We start from the raw sequence: 21,430 nt of genomic DNA on the forward strand, positions 1-21,430 counted from the left end.
TTCTACAGTACCTTTCGTCTTCCAGTACTTTCCACACACAGCTCCAGAAAGGAGGGAGTGGCGGTAGGCTGACACATCACCTCCAAAACCCTAGACCACTGTTTTTCAGGTGGCTAGTCTACACTGTGACTGTTTAAATAAAGCAGAAACCAGATAAAAGCTCATTCAAAGGGAATAGTTATAGAAAGACAGTGAATTATCTACGGGGCAAACGAAAGTAATAAAATGTTCAAGTCCCCAAACGTAAGGCTCATCTCTGCTAAGGGTGAGTGACTGTGGAGTCAGGCATGCCTGTTTCAAATTCTTATCCTGCCACTTACTATCTCCATATCCTCTGAAAGCATTAATATTCTCATTGGGGAAAAAATGGGAGAAATTACCTACCAAATAGGTTTAAGTGAATTAAGGTCTAGCCTAATGATTAGTAATGGTGGTGGCAGTAATAATAATATGCCACACATCAATGACCCAAATTTTAGAGTGTAATTTATTATGGTATAGAGCTAAATATTCCTAAAATATTAAACAGTTTGGAGACCCTTGAAAGTGTTGAAAAAGTAATGTGTTTTCACTTTTGAGCAATTTGCAGTTTGGTTTTTCAATGGTTTTAAAGTCTCTGCAGCTGACAGCAGGGCTTTATTCATGCAGCACCAGAGGGTAAGCCGAGGCCCTTCCATGCTTGTGGAAGGATAGCTGGGTGCGAGAGATGTGCCATGTTATAACCATACAGTCTTCTCCAATCCACCACCACGTTCACCACCACTATTTCCTTTCTGGGCAGACTTGGAGGTGGCGTTATTTGTAGAAGGAATTTCTCCAGAACACAGAAAGGCTTCCCAAGAAGTACTGATTTAAGGATAAAAGTTGTTGGTTAGATTTATGAGTGAAGACAGGAGTGAAGAATGTGGAGGCTTACAATTGCTTTCTCATCAGCAGAGAACTTAGACATGCAAAATAACTTTTTAACCTTGTAGATTTAGGACAACATCTCCCCTTGAATACAACTAACCAAACTGGGCCTGCTAGAATTTTGAATGTCCAACTGGATGTTCACTGATGGCTTTAAAATTCTATCTCCAGCACAGATCTTGCCTATGAATTCCCAAGCCATCAATTCCACCTGGGCATCTCAAATTCCACATGTCCAAGTCTGACCTTATCATCATCTTCTCAAATCTAGGCCCATCTTCCCCACTTCCTTTGACTCTCTCTCAGTGCAACTTCCTGGATCTGGTCTCGCTGGGTAGAAACTGAGGGGTCATCCTTGGCACCATTTTCTCCATCTCTGCAACATGCATCACAGGCAACCCATCACCAATTCTTGTCCATTTGCACTCCAAATAACCATCAGGTCTCATTACTTTTCTCCAATTCCATGGCCAACAACCTACAGGCCCAGGAGACCAATCTTTGCTGCATGAACTAGCCCTCCAGCATCTGCCTTGGCCCTGTCCTATTCTCTTCCTCACGGTGACCAGAATAATCTTCTCAAAACTCAAAGTTCTACCTTAAAACCCATCTGGAAATCCCATCGTCCTTGAGTAAAGAAGAAGATCCTGAGCATGGCCTAGAATGCTCACCATGCTCTGAACTCAGACTTCCCTACCCTGAGCTCCAGCCAGAGAACTTCAATTTTACACCCACTCATGCCAAAGGGTATTTATCTATCCATGTTCTTCCTCTCAGAGGCTCTCTTTCCCCTAACTCCCTCTTCCATCTGAACGATTCCTACTTTCCCTTCAAAGCTTCATGCAAAAATCGCTTTCCAAAAAAACTGACTTGGTCAGGTTCGTTGGTTCCATATGGTCCCATGTGCTCATGGAACTGTATCTCTCTTTCATTGATCTCCTTTCAGTCTGCCTTGATTCCCTCACAACACACTTGTGCCCGTGTGTCGCTGTGTGTCCCCTGCTAGACTGTAAGGTCAGTGAGAGCAGGGACTATGTCTGGTTTGCCCACCATTTTAGCCTCACTGCCAAGCCCACTGCCTGGTAAAAACAAGGCACTTGGTGAAAATAGATGTTGAATGAATGAATGAGTGAATGAATGTACAGAAGTATATGACACATCTAACAGGAGGATGGGGGAAATTTGAGTGTAACCTTAAAAAGAGTTCTTCTATAAGGCCGGGTACAGTGGCATGCACCTGTAGTCACTGCTCAAGAAACTGAGGCAGGAGGATGGCTTGAGCCCAGGAGATGCAGGCTGTGGTGTGCTATGATCATGCCCATGGACAGGACTATACTCCAACCTGGGCAACAAGCCAGATCCCATCTATTTTCAAAAAAACTTTCTGTAAGATAAAGTCTCAGAACACGGCAAAGGAAGGGCAGAGGGGATATTGTTTCCCAGGAAAATACTACAGCAAATTTGTAGGAAGAAAAGGTGCAAACACTTGGGTACCCTCCCCTCACATCACCCCTTGGAATCTCAGCCTTCCAACTGAGGAAGTAGGGGTGGTAGTGCTTGGAAGAAAGGAGGAAAATGTTGCAAAACATTCTAAAGCTATCAGGACAAAATGTATACGTGCCAGAGAACATGAGGTAGAAACTGTACTTATCTATAGTTTTAGAAAATGAGCAAGGAGGCTGGGCGCAGTGGCTCACATCTGTAATCCCAGTACTTTGCAAGGCCAAGGCAGATTGCTTGAGGTCAGGAGTTCAAGACCAGCCTGGCCAACATGGTGAAACCCTGTCTCTATTAAAAAACACAAAAATCAGCAGGGCATGGTGGCGTGTGTTTGTAGTCCCAGCTACTTAGGAGGCTGAGGCAGGAGAATCCCTTGAACCCGGGAGGTGGAGGTTGCAGTGAGCCGAGATCACACCACTGCACTCCTGCTTGGGCAACAGAGACTCCATCTCAAAAAAAAAGAAAAGAAAATGAGCAAGGAGATTTCAAAAAACACCCATGCATTTTATATCCCTTACAAATCACATAGCTCCATCTTAAAACCCGTTGAAAATTTCTAATGAATGAGGAGAAACAGTCCTCAGCCCTCCTTCAAGGTATCCAAGGGAGTGAGACCAGGCAAAGGTTTTGTATGTCACAACAGCCACATCGTGTTCCAAAAGGAAGATGAGTAGAGATCTGTCCCACCCAGCAACAAAGAATTCCTCAGCAGAGAGCAGAACCTGATCTGCTTCCAGGCTGAGATTGCAGGAGGATGTTTGCCCAAATGCTGCAATGACTTCCAGTCATGCATTTGTTTGGTTTCGGTAATTACTTGTTCATTTAAAAAGAAAAAGAAATATATGAAAATGAACACTTCTCTCACATGTGTCCCTACATTTCAAATAAAGGTTTCATGAGGCATCTTGAAGGAACTGAAACCCTAGTAACGCAAGAAGAAAACCATCCTGCAGAAAAACTGGCACCCTCCCAAACAGCTATCATTCAGTTCTTTCCAGCACAAAAAGGGAAAGTTTATTTCTTTGTTTACCTTTAAAATTTCAACTTTAAAGCAACGTCAACAACAACCTGACATTGCATTTCAAGCAGAACAACAGCATTCTAAACTCCAGCGTTATAGAAAAGTGAAAAATGGATACGCGGCTGGTTTCTCTTGCCCCGGCTCATAAGATTGAGAAAATGTTTGAAAAGTAAATCCCAATTACAGGTGGTGTTGTCGCACATTCAGCCTTCTCTTATCCCACCTGTCTTACTCTAGCTTCTCTACCTGGGCTACCTCCAAGCCAGCACAGAGCCCTTTTCTTCCAAGTTTGCTAAACTTTCATCTTTACCTCTCTGACATTTTCTTGCCTTGGCAAAATTCCTAAACCTTTCAGGGTGGTTAACAAACAGTAGGTGTCAGCCTAAGGGTTAAGAATTCATGCTCCCAGATGATAATCATCAGTAGATTGTTTTGGAAAATTAAATACACCTGGGCCAAGTTTCTTATGGCTGTACTCTTTGGAGATGTTTCAATTTATTTTTTAAAAAAAAGAAGAAACAGTTCAAGAATGTGAACTTCATTTCTCACATATATTTTCCTAAGCTTCTTTTCTTTCCCCCCCCCGCCTTTTTTTTTTTTTTTTTTTTTTTTTTTTGATATTTCACTATGTGCTTTGGCTTTTCCCCAGATTTTTAACTACTCTTGTCCTCTCTGACACGTGAAAAATGTTCTTGCATTCTGCCATCTTAGCAAGGGCATCGAATGACAAAAGAAACTTCATTCCAGAAGTCCTGATGGCACTATCGTTAGATCCAGACTCACCTATCTGCAGAGGCTTCCAGAGGCAAGGACCAACAGCACATGGCTCACCTGATAGATGGGGCATTCATTCAGGGATGCTCACTTAGTGCCTACCATGCACCAAACATTGTGCTTGCAGTGAGGCTCCAAGAAACTACTGGGGATGTTCCAGTTCTCCAGGAATTCCCCTCTGTTGTGAGTGATGGACTAGAACAGAAGTAGGCACAGGCCGTACCAGCAGAGCAGACACTTGTTATAGAGGGAAGGCCGGGAACACTGCTTGTGATGTGGCTACTGCTTCACTGGAGGGTGAAGGTAACTAACAGCCATTCCAGAGAGAAAGGCCAGCAGAGACAAAGGCACAGAAACATGAAAGGACAGAGGGCGATGGACACACAGATGTTTCTAGGTGGCCAGACCAGATCACAGCAAGAGTGGCAAAAATGAAACCTATAAATATCTGTTGAAAACAGATTATAATGGGAAAAAATTTTTGCAATCTATCCATCTGACAAAGGGCTAATATCCAGAGTCTACAAGGAACTTAAACAAGTTTACAGGGGAAAAAAATCAAAAAGTGGGCAAAGGATATGAACAGACACTTCTCAAAAGAACACATTTATGCAGACAAAAAACATGAAAAAAAGCTCACCATCATTGGTCATTATAGAAATGCAAATCAAAACCACAATGAGATGCTATCTCACACAAGATAGAATGGTGATCATTAAAAAGTCTGGAAACAACAGATGCTAGAGAGGATGTGGAGAAATAGGAATGCTTTTACACTGTTGGTGGGAGTGTAAATTAGTTCAACCATTGTGGAAGGCAGTGTGGTGATTCCTCAAGGATCCAGAACCAGAAATACCATTACTGGGTATATAGCCAAAGGATTATAAATCATTCTACTATAAAAACACATGCACACATATGTTTACTGCAGCACTATTTACAATAGCAAAGACTTGGAACCAACCCAAACACCCAACAATGACAAACTGGATAAAGAAAATGTGGCACATATACACCATGGAATATTATGCAGCCACAAAAAAAGAATGAGTTCCTGTCCTTTGCAGGGACATGGATGAAGCTGGAAACCATCATCCTCAGCAAAGTAACACCAGAATAGAAAACCAAACAATGCATGTTCTCACTCATAAGTGGGAGTTGAACAATAAGAACACATGGACACAGGGAGGGGAACATCTCACACGAGGGCCTGTTAGGGGGTGGGAGGAAAAGGGAGGGAGAGCATTAGGACAAATACCTAATACATGCAGGGCTTAAAACCTAGATGACGGGTTGTTGGGTGCAGCAAACCACCATGGCACATGTATACCTATGTAGCAAACCTGCATGTTCAGCACATGTATCCCAGAACTTAAAAAAATAAAATATATTTTGAGAGTTTTCAGGTGTCATGCTAAGGAGGTTGGATTTATCCTGCATTAAGAGGGTAAAACACAAGGTGAGCTTTCCATCTAGCAAGGGGTTCAACCAGGAGCTCTACTAGAAAATATAATGCACTGTGTTTCCCCTGTGGCTGGAGGAGAAGTGCACATTGGGAGAGCAGAAAGGAGAGCAAAATACCTTCCGACTGACGACAATTTGGGGAGCACTTCACAAAGAAGGTGGCCTTTGAGCAACACCTTGGAGGATGAGCAGAACTGAGCCCATGAGAGACGGTGGTGAGGAAGGGTGCTCAGCTCAGAGCAGAGGCACAGGTTGGTGAGTGGGCATGTCTTACTCAGGAAGGAGCCTGGGGTCTTCTAGGCTTGGCCTATGGCTGTTGGAGGTTTGCAGCAGGAGAAAAGCTGGTAAGTTACTCTGAGATCCCACTGCGGAGGTCTTTGAATGCCTTGTTAAGGATGTTGTCCCGAAGGCAACAGGAAATCTGCAGGATTAGGATTTAGAAGTTAACTCCGGCAACACGGGTTGGATAAGGAGTGAGACCAGACAAGGACACTAGTCCAGAGGCCACTGCAAAAAACAGGCAACAGATGAGAAGAGCCTGGTGGCTGAGGCAGGGTGTGCTGGGGGTCATGCCGCCCAGCCTCCCGTGAAGCTGGGTGTGGCCCTGTGGAAGGTGAGCAGGAGGGTCGTGCCTGACTACCAGGCCTACCCATCAACGCTCCCAGAGGGCCTCTTTAGTACCTTTTTCCTTCCAGCTGGCAGGCATAAAGCTGACCTCAGAGTGGCCCTGGAAGCCCAATAAACACAGCTGAGCCTTCAGCAGCTTGAATCCCTGAAACGACTGCATGGACAGGGCCACACTGGTGAGCAGCTGACTCACCCAGAACTGTTACATGACCAAAAACTAACCTTCTATTGGTTCTGTGCCATTTTTTACTTAGGGATCTATTTATTGTACCAGCAAAGCATACCCTACCTAACATTGATGGTTAGATGGTACCGTGGAGATGGAAAGAGACCGTCAAAAGATATGGTACAGGTTAGTCCTCAAGACTTGGCTACCCATTTTAAGTGGAAGGTGAGAGTGAAGCGTGAAAGATGGCACCAACATTTGCAACCTGAATGAAGGGGCAGGTGGTGAGGCCATTGATCTGAGAGTGACCATGGGAGGAGAAGGCTTAGAGGAAGGCAATGAGATTCACCTGGGACCTGCAGAAGTTGGAGTATCTGTGGGGAGACCGGGGTGGGGCTATGCAGTGGGCAGTTAGGACCACAGTCATGGAGCCTAATCATAGAGGCCAGTAAAGCTGCCCAGTCACCTCCACAACAGCCCAGGCTGCCCAGGAGGCCTCCTTTTGTACTTTCCTCACACTACCAAAAAAATGCAGCAAATGTCAAAGACACACAGATTGTATTAATTATTTAAAATATCAGTGACAACAATAGGCGAGCTCTGAATGAGTTACAGGTGATAAATTATTCTGGGTTTTAAAACCCCCCACTCTGCCCCTGACTAGCATAGCAGGAAACTTAGTCTCTCAGGGCCTCTGTTTTCTTCCTGTGTAAAATGGACGCCTCTGTCCTTGCTGTGTGGCTGGGAGGAATAAATGGGGTGATGTAGTCACCAGCCCATTACACAGGGCTCAGATAATCACCGGTATGTGTGATTACCATAAGCCATTCTTCTAATATTGATAACAACAGCTGACATTGATTGAATTATTCTTCACTGTTCCATCTGATCTACCCATTTAATCTTGAAAACTCCTTGAGGTAAGTACCCCCATTTTCCCCACTCTATAGATGAGGAAATAGACCAGAGAGGTTAGGTAGCTTGCTCCAGGTGACACAGCTAACAGCAAAGCTGGGCGATGGCCCCTGCAGGCAGAGTCTGGCTCACGGGCTCTCTCCTGCCACATGACACATCCATGGCAGGAGGCACAGTCCTCTCGGGAGCACGGTGTCTCCTTCCTCCTCAGCCCTGACCTAGGATGCATCTCCAATGACTGCGAGCATTTGCTCATCATTTTCACGGAGCATTCAGCAGCAGAGCTGGCAGTTCTCAAGAGGTTCTAAGCGGTTATGGGAACCTCGACTCATTCTTGAAGAGCAGTTTCACAGTAACGGGAAAAAGTCAAGAATTCCAGAGAAATAAATGCCGGCTGGGCAAAATAACCCTGGGGCTTATTCAATGCTCTTAATTTTTCAAAGCATGTCCACAGGCTGCATCTCATTTCCAAAGGGTATTGGATACAAGCCCTTCAAAGGCCCAGGGAGGGAACTATGGCACCCTGGCAGAGAATATGGAAACTCTCATGCTGGAAAGAGGCTGTTCACTGCACCTGGCCCTCCTCTGTCTCATGCTGAAACTTCATGAGCCACGACGACAAGTGCGATGGGAGAGAGGACAGAGATGGTCATTGTGGCTGCCCTGGCCCTCACGTCAATTGCAGGACCCATCCCATTTGGAAATAGCACTGCTGCAAAGAACCCTCTCGAGAGGCTGCTGCCACTGTCATTGTCACTGGTCTCTTTTAGGCGTTCCTATTACTTGTTTCAGTCTGGGGACAAGAGCAGACTGGGGTGCAGGCTCTGCTACAATGTACTGAATGTTAAAGTACCAAAAGGCTAAAACCAGAGCAGCAGAATGATGCTTGGGAATACTCCAGGGCTTGGGGTAGCTCAGCCCCCAGTGCTCTGACTGATGGAGTGTAAATTCCCAAACAGGAGACCCTGCATGCTGTGCTGCCTCCATGTTTACCAACAGGATGCCCAGGCAGTTTCAAAACCAAAGATGTGGAGGTCTTCTGTAGGGGAGCAGGTCTCTGACCCTGTCTGAGGGACCCTCTCCAGCACTGAAGCTGCCACGGGCATCGTGGCCAGTCCTCAGCCACCTCCCCAGCTCTCACCACTGGCATGCAAGGGAAGCTGTGTGTGCTGAGGCCTTTTCTCCATGCACAGATGGCCTCGGGCCCCTCTCAGGATTCTGCAGAGCTGGCAGAGGTCCCTCTCCCGGCCAGGATCCTGATTGCCAGACTTCAGCACCCATGAAACCCCACCCTCATCTTCCTCACACAGACTGAGAACTGCATTCACAGTGGGTTTACCCACTGACAGGTCTAACAGAGCACTTCCACCACAGGCATTTTTAAAAGCTGCCCAGGGGGTCTAATAAGCAACACCATAATCGATAAGACCCACTGATTCAAGCTCTTCCGTTTGCTGATGAGGAAGCCAGGCCCAGGATGTGAAAAGATTTTCCTGTATCACACAGCTACGAAGGAAACCCGGTCATCCCCCAGCATGACACAGATGCTGAAACAACTTCAATATTTTCTCTAGGTCTAGAGGAGGGACATCAGCTCTTTCGGGGGAAGGGGTAAATTGTCTTTATTTACTTACACATAATACACATTTTAATGCTGAACATTCTATGGGATCTATAAGCTACTAGAAGTAATAAATGAGTTACCAAGATTACAGGATAAGAAAGTAATATACAAAATAGTACTATATTTCTAAATACTAGCAACAAACATCAAAAATGGACATTTTAAAAACAATACCACTTATAATAGCATTAAATTTTTTGATACTTAGAGATAAATCTGACAAAAAGAATGTTCATCTATACACTAAAAACTGTAAACACTGCTAACAGAAATTTAAAAATCTATTAAATGGGGAGAAAGGCCACGTCTATGAGTTGACTCAGGATTGTTAAAATGTCAAGTTAATCTATAGATTCAATGCAACCTCAAACAAAATGCCAGCAATATATTTGTAGATATTTACAAGCTAATTCTAAAATCAGTATGGAAAGCAAAGGGCCTCTTATAGCCAGAACAATTTTGAAAAAGAAATAAGGTGAAGAATTACACCTTATTTAATTGTGTTTGGGGCTTATGGCTTTTTAAATTTTTTAATCAACAGATAATCATTGTATATATTCATGAGGTACAATGTGATGTTTTATATATTCATACATTGTGGAATTATTAAATCAACCTAATTAATATATCCATCACCTCACCTATTTATCATTTCTTGTGATGACAACTTTTAAAATGTACTCTTTGCAATTTTCAAATGTGCCCTACATTATTACTAGCTATAGTCACAATGCTGTGCAATGCATCACTAAAACTTACTTCTCCTTTTTTTTTTTTTTTTTTGAGATGGTGTCTCACTCTGTTGCCCAGGCTGGAGTGCAGTGGCACAATCTCGGCTCACTGCAACCTCCACCTCCCAGGTTCAAGCGATTCTTGTGCCTCAGCCTCTCAAGTAGCTGGGACTACAGGCGTGCGCCACTGTGCCTGGCTAATTTTTGTATTTTTAGTAGAGATGGGGTTTCACCATGTTGGCCAGACTGGTCTCGAACTCCTGATCTCAAATGATCCACCCGCCTTGGCCTCTTCTCCTATCTATTAATAATTGAAATTGTATATCCTTTGACCAACATCTTTCCTCTCCCCCTCTTCTCCAACAGACTCTGTCTCCGCTTTGTCTACCTGCTTCAATGTGAATATTTCTCTTAGTTGTTCAGTATGCAGGAGTCTTTCACCTAGTTTCTGCTTTCTCTCAGGGAGAATTGATCCATATATAGGTGTTCATTAGGTGCATCCGTCAGAAAAGGGATAGTCAGGACCCTCCTACTCCACCATGTTGCTGATGTAACATCACCTCTTGATTTTAATCCTCCTTAGTGAACAATCATTGGTAACAGCAACTTCTAGCTCTCATTGGTAACAGCAGCTTCTCCCCTTAGCAAAGCAGACTTCATGGCAGGGAGTGCTTAGGCTCAAAGAAGGAGCAGCATTTGGTGATAAACAGGTGCTGGAAAATATTCAGAGCAGCAAGAGCAGAGGTGTGGATGCGGGACCTCCTGAGACCCACAACAGAGACCCAGAGTAAATCGTTCAATGGGATGAGCATAAGGCAGTGAAACAGAAAGGTGAGAGGCAGATTTAAATGATGTATATCCTTGTAACTATCCTTCAAAACTAACTCCCAATTACATTAATATGCTATATGGTAAACCTATGTGAGAGCAATAACGTAGACTCCCTGAGACTGACCCTGTATGGCAGACACATCTAAATGTGTGCTCTGAGCTAGGAAATCTGGCAGCGCCAAACCCGTAGATTTGTTCCTTTTCTATGAGGAACATCTGAGCTCCGAGCCTGGCCCATGGAACACAGGCCGTACTGGGGATCAAGGCCCTTTGTTTTGGGTTAAGTGAAAGTTGCCAGTTGAAGACTGTTAGAGGGAGGGTGCTAAGAGAAAATGTGATGTCAGCTGCATGCCTTTTGCAAGCAGTTGCGGTTCTAATACCCAGCCTGCCACCACTGGGCCACACAGTTCTCCTGTCTGGCCTGCTACCCCTGGACTCTCTCCCCTGCATGTAAGTCCCCAGTAAAACCCATGTCTCATTTGCTGGCTCTGGGTCTCTCCTTCAGCCTCTTGCATCTAGTGCCATCCCCACTGGAGTCAATAGGGACTCGACACAACACATGCATACAGAGATTTAAGTTACACCATGTGTAATTCTATCTTATAGCAGTTTCAAGAAGCCTGCACCCCAGGAGCATTGAAGGGGGATCAAATCTTACTAATCATAGGAAATAGATTCATCTAAAGAAGAATTTTCCAATTGTTGGAGCTTTTCTTAAAAGGCATGGGCTGACAAAGTAAAGAGCTCCCTGTTGCTTAATGCATTCAAGCAACTGGATGCATTCAAGATGGGCTGGATGACCATCTGCCTGGAAGGTCAAAGAGATTTTTACCTTAGTAGGAAGCTGGTGGGAGGACTTTTAAGGAGGCTTCCAATCATGACAGATTGTGGTCTTTTGGGTAAGAACTAAGGCTTCACCTGGGTTTGAACCCCATCTCTGCCCCTTCCAAGCTGGGTGACCCGGGCAAAGCATCTAACCTCTCTGTTCCAGCTTCTTCCATAGTGAAATGGGGACATGTATCAGTGTCTACCTCATAGGGTGATTATAAGGATGAAACAAGTTGTTCCATATAAAGGGTCATGGACATTATCAATGTTGACTAAATGTTGGTCACTGTTATGATGGCGTTGTTATTATGGATTGTGATTCCCCAGCTTTCATTCAAGGAGATACCACTGAAATGGGCTGCGCAACACAAGACATTCCTGCAAGCACAGACCAGGCACAAGATACAGTGTCCTTCTGACAGCTCTTTTTTCCCTTTATCAAAATGAAGCATACAATGAATGGGAAAAAGATGAGACACAGACTTTAAAAATCAATATCCTTATAACCATTCTTCAAATATAATCACTAATTATATTAATTATATTAATACTTATACAGAAGTGTTAGTCTGGTCTATCTTATTAGATAGAATTCCAATGTGAATCCACCTTCAACCCTTTGAACAGCACTTCTGGTGAGGGAGGGTGGAAATTCACACAGGGGACCCTCCCTGCATTTCCACCCTGGCTCCCAGATGCTGCACTTTTCAGAGAAGTTTGCCTTGAACTTCTATGCACCTCCTCCCACCCCCTGCGAATTTACACACAGAGCACCTTTGTGAGCCGTGAGCGGGAGACTGGGCACAGGCAGAGCACAGAGAGGGCTTGTCAAAGTAAACGAGTTGATTCATGTGCAAAAATCCCCCGACTGCGTTTACAGATTAAATTGGAAAAACTTTCAGCTGCTTTTGGTTGAAAATTCCACTCAAGTATTTCACTTGATGCCCGTGCCTTCGGCACATGGCGTTCCAGTGCTTGAACAATAGTCTGCACGTGCAAACACAAAGCTCAGCGGTCTGTGAGTGGCATGTGGCTTCAAAAGGTCTGTGTCATCTGATGGCCAATAGTTTCCTGCATATTTGCTGTATAAACCCATCCTTGTCCACGGATGTACTGAATTAGTGATAAGCCCACAAAGCTTAACAAGGTTCAAGTGGAGGGCTCTTGAATTTTCAACTTCACAGCACTAGATGCTTGAATGAATCTAGCAACAGTGAATTCATTACTTTGTTGGCAGCTTGTGCCTTTTAATAAAGAGGTCCACTGATTAGGAAGAGACAGCTGTAGATCTCACTGTTCCATATAACAGCCACCAACCACTGTGGCCTTTGAACATTTAAAATGTGGCTAATTCCAACCAAGATGTGCTGTATAGGACCTGAACTCAGCTCTGGGTCAAGCAGATCTGACAGATATGTACAGAATTCTCCACCCAAAACAACAGAATATACATTCTTCTCATTGCCACATGGCACTTACTCTAAAATTAATCACATAATCAGAAGTAAAACACTCTTCAGCAAATGCAAAAAGAACTAAAATCATAATAGTCTCTCAGACCACAGTCCAATCAAATTAGAACTCAAGATTAAGAAATTCACTCAAAACCACACAACTACATGGAAATTGAACAACCTGCTCCTGAATGACTCCGCGTAAATAATCAAAGTAAGTCAGAAATCAAGAAGTTCTTTGAAACTAATGAGAATGAACAGAGACCGTACTAGAGTCTCTGGAACACAGCTAAGGCAGTGTTAAGAGGGAAACTTATAGCACTAAATGCCCACATCAAAAAGCTAGAAAGATCTCAAATTAACAACCTAACAACACAACTAAAAGAACTAGAGAACCAAAAGCAAACAAACCCCAAAGCCAGCAGAAGACAAGAAACAACCAAGATCAGAGTGGAACTGAAGGAGCTAGAGACACAAAAACCCTTCAAAAAATCAATGAATCCAGAAGCTGTTTTTTTGAAAAAATTAATCAAATAGACTGCTATCTAGACAACGAAGAAGAGAGAGAAGAATAAAATCGACACAATCAGAAATGATAAGGGGGATATCACCACTGACCCCACAGAAATACAAACAACCATCAGAGAATACTATAAACACCTCTATCCACATAAACAAGAAAATCTACAATAAATGGATAAGTTCCTGGACACATACACCCTCCCAAAACTGAACCAGGAAGAAATTAAATCCCTGAATAGACCAATAACAAGTTCTGAAACTGAGGCAGTAATAAATAGCATCCAATAAAAGCTCAGGATCAGACGGATTTACAGCTGAATTTTACCAGAGGTACAAGGAAGAGCTTGTACCATTACTACTGAAACTATCCCAAAAAATTGAAAAAGTGAGACTCCTCCCTAACTCATGTTATGAGACCAGTAACACTGTGATACCAAAATCTTGCAGAGATACAACAAAAAAGAAAACTTCAGGTCAATATCCCTGATGAACATTGATGCAAAAATCCTCAACACAATACTGGCAAACCAAATCCAGCAGCACATCAAAAATCTTATCCACCACAATTAAGTCAGCTTCATCCCTGGGTTGCAAGGTTGGTTCAACATATGCAAATCGATAAATATGATTCATCACATAAACAGAACTAAGGACAAAAACCACACAATTATCTCAATAGATGTAGAAAAGGTCTTTGATAAAATTCAACATCCCTTCATGTTAAAAATATTCAATAAACTAGGTATTGAAGGAACATACCTCAAAATAATAAGAGCCATATATGACAAACCCACAGTCAATATCATACTGAATGGGCAATAGCTAGAAGCATTTCCCATGAAAACCAGCCAAAGACAAGGATACCCTCTCACCTCTCCTATTCAACATAGTATTGGAAGTTCTGGCCAGGGCAATCAGGCAACAGAAAGAAATAGAGTATTAAAACAAAAAAAGAAGAAGTCAAATTATCTTTGTTTGCAGATGACATGATCTTATATCTAGAAAATCCCATTACCTCAGCCCAAAAGTTTCTTAAGCTGATAAGCAACCTCAACAAAGTTTCAGGATACAAAATCAATATGCAAAAATCACTAGCATTCTTATACATCAACAACAGACAAGCAGACAGCCAAGTCAGGAATGAACTCCTATTCACAACGGCTACAAATAAAATTTTAAAAACCTAAGAACAGCTAACAAGGGAAGTGAAGCACCTCTTCAAAGAGAACTACAAACCACTGCTCAAGGAAACCAGAGAGGACACAAACAAATGGAAAAACATTCCATGCTCGTGGATAGGAAGAATCAAGATTGTGAAAATGGCCATACTGTCCAAAGTAGTTTATAGATTCAATGCTAGTCCCATTAAACTACCATTGACATTCTCTGCAGAATTAGAAGAAATTATTTTAAAATTCAGATGGAACCAAAAAAGAGCCTAAATAGCCAAGACAATTCTAAGCAAAAACAACAAAGCTGAAGGCATCAGGCTACCCAACTTCAAATTATACTACAGTAACCAAAACAGTATAGTACCGGTACAAACAGAGACACATAGACCAATGGAACAGAATAGAGAACTCAGAAATAAGACTGCACACCTCCAACCATCTGACCTTCAACAAACCCGACAGAAACAAGGAATGGGGAAAGGATTCCCTGTTTAATAAATGGTGCTGGAAGAACTGGCTAGTCATACGCAGAAAGTTGAAACTGGACTCCTTTTTTACACCATATACACAAATTAACTCAAGATAGATTAAAGACTTCAATAAAAACCCCAAACTATAAAAACCCTAGAAGAAAATCTAGGCAACACCATTCAGGACATAGGCATGGGCAAAAATTTCATGATGAAAATGCCAAAAACAATGGCAACAAAAGCAAAATTGACAAATGGGATCTAATTAAACTAAACACCTTCTACACAGCAAAACAAACTGTCATCAGAGTGAACAGAAAACCTACAGAATGGAAGAAACATTTTGCAATGTATCCACCTGACAAAGGTCCAATATCCACAGTCTACAAGGAACTTAAACAAATTTACAAGAAAAAAAAAAAAAAAAACATTAAAAAGTGGGCAAAGGACATGAACAGACACTTCTCCAAAGAAGATATACATGTGGCCAAAAAGTGTATGAAAAAAGGCTCAACATCACTGATTATTAGAGAAATGCAAATCAAAACCACAATGAGATACCATCTCACACCAGTCAAAATGGCGATTATTAAAAAGTCTAAAAACAACAGATGCTGGTGAGGTTGTGGAGAAATAGGAATGCTTTTACACTATTGGTGCGAGTGCAAATTAGTTCAACCATTGTGGAAGACAGTGTGGCGATTCCTCAAAGATCTAGAGGCAGAAATACCACTGGACCCAGCAATCTCATTACTGAGTATATATCCAAAAGAATACAAATCATTCTACTATAAAGATACATGCACATGTATGTTCACTGCAGCACTATTCACAATAGCAAAGACATGGAACCAACCCAAATGTCCATCAATGATAAACTGGATAAAGAAAATGTGGTACATATACACCATGGAATACTATGCAGCCATAAAAAGGAGCATGCCCTTTGCAGGGATATGGATGGAGCTGGAAGCCATAATTCCAAGTGAAGTAACGCAGGAACAGAAAACAAAACACTGCATGTTCTCACTTACTATTGTGAGCTGGATGATGAGAACACATAAACACATATGGTGGGGGACGACACATACTGGGACCTGCTGGGGGTGGGGGGAGGGAGAACATCAGGAAGAATGGCTCAAAATAAACAAATAAATAAATTAGATGTGCTGTAAAATACACACCAAATTTCAAAGAGTTAGTACCCAAAAAAAGTCAAATAACTCATTAATAACTTTTTATAGTGATTATACGTTAAAATTTGGTTACATTGGATTAAAATATATTACTAAACTTTTACTTGTTTTCTTTTACCTTTGTCAGAGGGCTACTAGAAAATTTTAAATTACCCATATAGCTCACATTATATTTTAATTAGATAATCTTAACCCAGAGTATTTATGAAAACGAGAATCTCAGAGGCAGCCCAGGAATCTGCACGGTTAACAAGCATCCAAGTGACTAAGATCACGGCTATTTGAAAACCCCTGACACAGCAGTGACTTGAAGCATGAGTCAGGACACTTGGATTCTAAACATCATTCAGTTCTTCTTACCTGGGCCTTAGTCTCCTCATCAATAAAATGAAGGGCTTGGATTAGACCTGGAAAGTTGTCTGATTTAAGGCTTCCGATCCCATTACCCACTGATTATTTGTCCATAAACCTAGGCCAGCAAAGATCCCCAGAGACTGAATGGACCCAGATGGGTACCAGATTCAGGCAGGTGTGACTTTAGGGAGGCTTTCCTGGTTTTCACATCCTCCGGAGGACTCTGAAAGAATGTTCACCCGGGGGCTTCCCAGAGGAGTACAGCTAACTCCAGGGGAACCACATAGAACCTTGTCTGCATCAACATCCTTACCACCACCAACTGCCCAAGGACTGCTATGTACAGCAGAGCCCCCCGATATGTCCTAGAGCCGACTCATACCCTTAGGCTGCCCTAAAAATGGCCAAGAGTCCATGGATCAAACAGAAGAACCCAGCCCATCCCAAGAAAGGTGACTCGACTCAACCTACCAACCTATTCAGCCAGAAGAATTCCTTTTCAGAAGCAGATTGGGAAACCAATGTTTTCCCGCTGTGGAACTATCACTTTCACCTTTCCAAGAGGACTCTGACAAAAGTTGCTAACCCACTCTTCAGAACCTTTGAAATTCATCTTCCTAACTGAAGGGAGGTTTTCCATTGGGAAAAAAATGGTTCATTCAAAATAAGAATAAATGGGTTCGGCTTCGGCGTCGCTCCGCGCGGCGGGGCTCTAGGCCGAGGTCTCACCGCGAGCTGCGGGTGAAGCCCTGGCAGCTAAGAGCACGCGAGGAGGCGCCACCCGTTTGGCGTTGGCTTTGGCTCCTGCGTCGTTGTGTCCTGACAACCGCTCCGGTAACCGGTTCCGAGACAGTGGGTGCGGCCGCTTTAGCCCTGAGCGGGCTCCACAGCTGCCTGCGGGTCTCTGCTAGTGCCGGACCCTTTCGTAGCACACCCTACGCCGAGCTGCGACCCTGAGCCAAGAGAGGGAGCCCCGGCAATGGCGGCCTGGACAACCTCGCACCGGTCAATCAAGGGGATCCTGAAGAACAACTTCCTCTATGGTGGCGTCTGCCGAACAGCCCCACGGGAGTGTGGACTAGGAGCTGAACAAAAAATCCCGGAAGTGGGATGAAATGAACATCCTGGCAACATATCATCCAGCAGACAAAGATTACGGTTTAATGAAAACAGATGAACCAAGCACTTCTTCCCATCGTATTATGGGTGATGATGAAGATGCATGTAGTGATACAGACACCACTGAAAACATGGCACCAGATATCTTAGCTAAGAAATTAGCTGCTGCTGAAGGCGCGGAACCAAAGTATCGGGTTCAGGAACAAGACAACAGTGGAAAGGAGGATAGTAACCTCTCACCTGAAGAACAAGAAACAAAAGTGACAATTTGAAATGAAAAGGAAGCTTCATTACAATGAAAGACTCAATATCAAACTAGCTAGACAGTTTCAAAAAACCTACGTGATGATGACGAAGATGAAAAAATGTTAGAGACTGCAGATGGAGAAAGCATGAACATGGAGGAATCAAATCAAGGATCTACTGCAAGTGACCAAGATTGGTTCAACGCTGTAATTGTTTGTTAGATATAAACCCTGTTACTATAATTGCTTCTTGTTCTCCACAATTCATGACTTAAGTACCAAAATGCATACCAGTTATTATATATTGCCAAAAATTAAATGATAAACTTAGAGACTGATTAGACTGAAAATGCCTAATAGATGTATATATTCTTGTGCCTAGTACTTTACCACCAATACAGTGTAATATCATCGGTCCAAAATTGCATTAATTTTGTAAATACACTGGTTAATTTGTATTAGATATTATATAGCTTTTTATGCTTTAGAGGTTAAACAATATATTTGGGGGAAACTATTTTCATCACTCTAAATGTGGTGGTAGCTCATAAAGTTTGTCGGCTTTTTTTTTTTTAATCAAAAGCCAACTGAACAACAGGACATATAGACTGATAAATATTCAGGCTGAATAGTATTTTAACACTTGTCTTCAACTTCATTTGTCTGTTTAATTGAAAAGGATTATAAGAGTTACCGTTGCATTTTCTGGCCTACTACCTTTAAAACTCCTGTTGTGTTTCTTTGTATTTACAAGGAAAGGACTGAACTTTTTCTCATCAAAACTGGCTTTTTTCCCACAAATAAATTATCAGGTTAAACTTGCACTAATGTCTGCTCTGTTTTTTGTTTTGGTTTTTTCTGTTTTATGTTTTTGGTACACTGGGCAGACTTCAGAGCAACTTTTTTTCAATAAATATTCTAAAGTAGTTATCTCGGCATTCCCTTTAAATACCTGTCTTAACCTCCTGCTTTTATTTCTTACTCCTTTCCACACATACGCACACAATCCTTTACCTTTTAAAGGATCATTAAGATTACATTAGGAACTCTTTCTGTCACTCTTCTGTGATTTGCTGCAATATTGAAATTCTTATTTTGACCATCACTGCCTATTCATTCTTCAAATACATGAAGAAAATAGATTAAGTAGCAGCAGTACTATAGGCAGGAAATACAGTTTAACTGCTAAATTTCTATACCTCTCTGATTTACAGCTTGCTAATTAAATTGCTATTATTAGTTTGTTTGGCTTAGACTTAAGAAAACAACTAACTGAGGGTTTTTTTTGTTTTCTGGGTTTTTTGTTTTTTTTTTTTTGGCATGAGGAGAGAATTGTGGGTAACCAGTGATATGATTATTACTGAATGTACAGACAGAAGTAAGCCTGGACATTGTTTAATTTAAAAACTTTAAACAGTCACTGCCTTAAGGGAATATTATAATATATACTATGACAAATGTACATTATTCTTCTAACACAGTAAGAATTACTTGGAATATTTTCCTGAAATGAAGTGCAGGAAAGCCCTGTGTGTCTTGGTTTAGTGATGGTTTCATTTCTAGCCAATTATTTGTATCTTAATTTTTTGTTAGTACCAAAATAATCTGTTATATGAACAGACTTTTAAAATAATTTCTGTATACTATATATATAAGAAAGCTTTTATTAAACAGCTTATCTTCCACTTGCAAGTTTATGGAAATATCAGTATGTCAAAATAAATAAAAAGTGAGAGAATTCTCTGGTATTAGAAGAATGTGCTTATTATTTTGATTTTTTAAATGGGATATAATCAAAGTACTGCTGAACTATAGGTGCAGTATTCTACTAAACATTTCAGCTAGTAATACCACTGATTTAGCAACAAAACTGTTTATGTCTGCTTTCTGAATTTAGAATGTTGAGATTACTTGTTTAAATCTGTTTTGGGGGATGTAGAGATTAAGTCTGTACATACACGTGTACATATATTCACGCACCTTCTGATTTTGGTTTTCTCGTTTTTGAGTTCTTAGAAAGTATTCACATACTCTTTTTTTGTAGAAGTAGCTGTTGTACAGTGAAGAAAAGGATAAGCCTTTAAACAGTTGATTCTGTTTGTGTTTTCTACAAATTATTTTTTGAAATTTAAATTACAAGCAAACTCGTTTCCTGGTTTTCAGAAATAGATGATTATTTCAGAGCAGTAAGACATGACAAACAGCATGCTCAGGAGGATTTTAGGCAGTCAAATGCAGCTGAGAAAAGGTATTTTCAAGTCCTAAGTTGCTCATTGATATGGTATGAACTAGTCAAAACATGAACCATTATGATTCAAGTTAGATTTTCTTCTGGAGAGACAGATCTGAATGTTCATTTCTAGCCAAAGTAGATTTTACTTTCAACTTTTTAATCAATATCACTTTCTGTGCTTAACTCCTTGGTGTTGCCTTGTCTGTTTTCATTCATCTAAAATTCTGCAGGGATGACTAAAATTTGACATAATGGTATAAATGGATTCTTAAGAATAACTTTAAGTTGAAGATTAAAGCAAGATGCCATTTTCCCCATGACTTTCATTTTGTTTACATTTTTCCCTTTAAGTTAGTATACACTAGACATACATAAAATACAATAACATAACAAAACATAAATGTTCTTATTTTATAGAAGAATAAAATGTCTGATATTGGGATATGACTGGTGGTATTATATTAATAATTATTGTAATAAAATTAGTAACTTCTAAAATTGATGAAATACCTGCTAAGCATAATGAGAAAATTGTAAGAGGCCCCTGCGTGTGCTACATTTCCAACTAAAGATGCTTACCCAGTCCCAGCTCCAGCTTCTACTAGTAAAGGGGCAAGCAGAAGTAAAAATGATGGTGAAAAAAGTCAGAAGCTTATATTGTTTATTCTGGAGAATGCTGTATCCGGGCTCAGTCATTTAGGGAGCTATTCAGTTACCAAGTCCTCTTATTTTGATAGGCATATCTATTAAAAAGATTATTACAAATGCATGGGCAGTTATAATGACATAAATTTGATCATCGCCTAATAGGGCTCCTGGTTGACCCAGTTTGGCTCATATTAAGAGATTTATGTCAGTTCCTACTATTCTGGTTCAAGCACCAAATACTGTAATGTACCAATATCTTTGTGTTTGTTGAAAATAATCAACGATTAATCAATATAGGTAGAAGAGTGAAATGCCTGAGGAAGCCTTCATCCGTAAATCTAAAGACAGAGGTTGAACCCTCTTTTTACTGAGCCTCAAGGTGAATAGTCACATCAAATTGCAAACTCAAAGATGCAGCTTCAATTCTGCCAGGGCTTCCCCTGCCCTTTTCTCTCAACAGCAGAAGTAGACTGAAGACAGGTGATTAGGGTATTTCACTGTTAATCAAATTTTCTTGAGGTTGGATACTACCAATCTAATGAGAATTTAGTTTAATTAAAATGTTTGATTTGCATTCAATTGATGTAAGATAGAGTTGCAGTCCTTAATTTTTCAGGAACAAAATAT

At 41.4% G+C, this 21,430-nt stretch overlaps 1 protein-coding gene and 1 pseudogene across 3 annotated transcripts in view; one reads left to right on the plus strand and one right to left on the minus strand.

The window, feature by feature from the left end:
- The window catches only part of LOC105472675 (RUNX family transcription factor 1), a 1,100,727-nt gene extending 1,083,558 nt beyond the window's left edge, over positions 1 to 17,169 (minus strand). For 2 of the 3 annotated variants that reach the window (XM_071095683.1, XM_071095678.1), the window contains exon 1: positions 17,030 to 17,111. The gene's annotated coding sequence lies outside the window, so the exon portion shown is untranslated. Of the gene's footprint in view, positions 1 to 17,029 lie in introns of all 3 variants that reach the window. The other variant, XM_071095679.1, reaches the window with a different exon arrangement.
- A 368-nt stretch (positions 17,170 to 17,537) lies between these two features.
- Positions 17,538 to 18,144, plus strand: LOC139363000 (protein phosphatase inhibitor 2 pseudogene; annotated as a pseudogene).
- The last annotated feature ends 3,286 nt before the right edge of the window (positions 18,145 to 21,430 follow it).

The sequence above is a fragment of the Macaca nemestrina genome, chromosome 4 (assembly GCF_043159975.1).
Source record: "Macaca nemestrina isolate mMacNem1 chromosome 4, mMacNem.hap1, whole genome shotgun sequence".
Taxonomy (NCBI): Eukaryota; Metazoa; Chordata; class Mammalia; order Primates; family Cercopithecidae; genus Macaca; species Macaca nemestrina.